The sequence below is a fragment of the Sinohyriopsis cumingii genome, chromosome 12 (assembly GCF_028554795.1).
Source record: "Sinohyriopsis cumingii isolate HCF-2022 chromosome 12, ASM2855479v2, whole genome shotgun sequence".
Lineage (NCBI taxonomy): Eukaryota > Metazoa > Mollusca > Bivalvia > Unionida > Unionidae > Sinohyriopsis > Sinohyriopsis cumingii.
This window is the reverse complement of record NC_142972.1, coordinates 110,274,604-110,278,041: the sequence shown is the minus strand read 5'-3', so window position 1 is coordinate 110,278,041 and position 3,438 is coordinate 110,274,604. Positions and strand designations below refer to the sequence as shown.

General features: G+C 36.0%; 1 long non-coding RNA gene across 1 annotated transcript; it reads left to right on the top strand.

Moving 5' to 3' along the window:
• Positions 1 to 221: 221 nt before the first annotated feature.
• Positions 222 to 3,158, top strand: LOC149787247 (uncharacterized). The gene is made up of 2 exons (XR_016425272.1): positions 222 to 291; positions 1,308 to 3,158. It is a non-coding gene; the product is annotated as an uncharacterized LOC149787247 (long non-coding RNA).
• Positions 3,159 to 3,438: the final 280 nt, after the last annotated feature.

Here is a 3,438-nt window from a genome sequence, read left to right as displayed (position 1 = left end):
TCAACTTTGTAAATATCTTGATGTGTAATCGTTTGTGCTTGAAAAAATAAAGTGACACGCCATAATCCCTCCTCTTTATTTTTAGAGGGCCAAAATTGATTTAAAAAAATGTTGATTTTTAACAAATGGTGTTGAACTATTTGTTGTGTCTTTCTTCAATTTTATTAAATATCTCTCTATCGCGCGCGCGCGAGGAGCCCTGAGTGGCCGAGTGGTCTAAAGCACTCTCCGTTACGGATCACTGCCATCTCATCTCTGTATGCGTGGGTTCGAGTTTCGGATTCAGCCAATGTGAGTATGTGAGAAAGCTTGCCAGTAGCTTATCGTTGGTCGGTGGTTCTTTCTGGGGTTTTCAGGGGTTCTTCCTCCACCATTAATACTGGCCGCCATGCATAGCATATCGTGAGCTGAAAAATGGCGTTAAACCCGACAACAACAACTCTCTCTCGCGCGCGCGCAGTGTAAATTTTCTCCCTATCAGTTTCCACACACACACACACACACACACAGAGGATTCAGCAAATGTGTCTATACATACACACAACGCACACAGACACACACAGTGACAGGCGTATATCTCATGCTGAAACGCACTATCTAGCTGTGAACTAATTTAGAGCGTGTGTGAAATACCTGTTAGACTCAATACATATTTGACACTATTCAAAAAATAGGACTCCCGTAAGTTTCGCCGTCAGCAGTATAGTTCTACGACCTGACGGCTAAATTAGCAGTGCTCCTTGAACCATAAACGCCTGGGGGATGTGGTACTAATTCCTTCCCCCAGGAATATTTAGCATCCCGCTGTACGGGAATAAACCCGTCGCACATGCAATTTTGGGCGCACTCAATGTAAATCCAAGTAATCAATCAATCAAAGTTCGCCGTCCTCTGCTACTGTCTTTATTGTGACTTTATTTGTATATTTTAACGACTACCGTGAAACACCATCAGTGTAAACACAAAAAAATCTATCACTTTTTCCTTCAACGTATTTAGGGTAAAATTTTCCTATTCGGCACTAAAACCGTTTTAGATAAAAGATTGCAGCATAAATATTTTTACTGAGTATGGAGCAATTATCAGCGGGTACGTTTTTCTCAAGGCGACAGTTAGATTTGTCATCGACATCTGCAACGGTATTATTTGAAACAAGGGAAGTAACCCTTTTTTAAGAGGCTGCTTAAAGTTTGGAAAGCTTGTTAACATTTCATAGTATGTCGCCGATATCTAATTTTGTTTACTTTTGTTCAATACGTTCATAAGAAGATCCTGTCCTGAATTTACTTTTCTTTTTTTGCTTGAAGGGAGAGAAAAATATGTCAAACCATACAAAAAGTGCTTTACCAAAGTGGATGCCCTGGGCTTGGGGCACACAAGGATACCTACAGGTAAAGAAACATTAAAGACAGAAATAACTGATAAAATGTTTAGGCCTGAAGATATAGGACGGTTGAACCAGCACGTGAGGACACATGTAGAAGAAAAAACGTTCACTTGTGAAGTTTGTGGTAAAATGTTTCATTACAAATGTGTCCTGAAGGATCACTTGAGAGTGCACACTGGAGAAAAACCATTCAAATGTGAAGTTTGTGATAAACTCTTTAGTCAGAGCAATAGTTTGAATAGGCATCTGTCGATACATAGGGGAGAAACGCCATTCAAGTGTGAAAATTGCGATAAAATGTTTACGTGTATAAGCAGTTTGAAGAGGCACGTTAATGTACATACAGGTGATAAACCGTTCAAATGTAAATTATGCGATCAAATGTTTACTTACAGCAATGTCTTAAAGAATCACATGAGAGTGCACAATGGCGAAAAACCATTCAAATGTGAAGTTTGTGATAAACGATTTAGTCAGAGTGCTAGTTTGAAGATGCACTTGACAATACATACTGGAGAAAAGCCATATAAGTGTGAAGTTTGTGAAAAATTGTTTAATTGCATGGGTGGTTTGAAAAGGCACATTAGAATACATACTGGAGTAAAACCATTCAAATGTGAAGTTTGTGATCAAATGTTTTGTTACAACAATCTCTTGAAGAACCACATGAGAATGCATAAGAAAATATATTGATATAAGAAAATTGTGATAAAACATTTAGCATTGGTTTGAAAAGTACATCATGATACCAAAAACAACATTTCAATGTGAAGTTTTAAAATATTTCATTTTGGTACTGGAGAAAATGCTTTAAGTGTTAAGTATGTGAGAAAATGTTCTCCAGAGTGAAACGCTACTCTTACAATTTAATATGTCAACTGTGATATGTTGATGGGTAAGCATTTTCTTGACTAAATAAACGGCTTTGTGTTGCGTGCTCCTCTGTAAACTGACTGGGGCGAGAGGCAAAATATCTAGAAATATATCACAGATTTGACAGACTTATTAACTCTTTTCTACAAATTAAAGTCTAATTGCTATAGTCTGACATTACTTTGATCTTTTTTTCCTGACGGATTCACATTCTGACACAAGCTAATGAAAATGTTTTCAAGTTCCATTGATCTACAAGCCAGGGTTAAAGTTATGACAAAACAAATCCATCAGATCACTTTATCCAATATTATTATTTTTATTTGTTTCATCAGAGACATGTACTTACACTTAAACAATTTTTGGCATTCTTCAGCTCACATTGCATTTCAGCCACACACAAAACAGATTTATCTGTATTTATAAAATTTCTATTGGTATTATTAAGCATCCTCCAGTGAATCTAGGTATAGCAGTTTCCGTTCTGTTTGGTGTATATTTATTTTAATGTTTGTGTTGCTTGTTGGCTTCTTTATGTTACCATTATTAAATCATGTAGTCTAAGCTGTAAGCTGTTTACTGTAGCACAGGCATGTCAGCTGTTTATTGCAGCACATACCTGTCAGCTGTTTACTGCAGCACAGGCCTGTCAGCTTTTTAGTGCTTTATTAAATCATGTGGTCAAAGCTGTAAGCTGTTTACTGTAGTGCAGGCTTGTAAGCTGTTGACTGTAGTGCAGGCTTGTAAGCTGTTTACTGTAGCACAGGCCTGTAAGTTGTTTGCTGAAGCCAGGCCTATAAGCTGTTACATCCTATGTTTATTTAGTTAATCTCTTTATATTGTCAATGAATTTAGCATTTTGGTTTTGTATTTAAATAAATTATTTTGTTTATTTTAACAGGTTCATTCTGTCTTTTGATTTCATTTATTGGTAAACATATATTACATATTTATCAAAGTTGCTAATTCATACACAAGATAAGAAGTCAGAACTAACTGCAGTTCTTTTGTCAGATTTGAAGCGAATATGAAATTTATGGACATGTGAAGTTAACTTTTGGACAGGATAAATAAATATTATCCTATTAATTCTGCAGTTCATATTTGAGGACATGAAAGACCAGATAAATATTGATAAGGTGATTATAATATGAAGATTAGTACTTACTATAATTAAA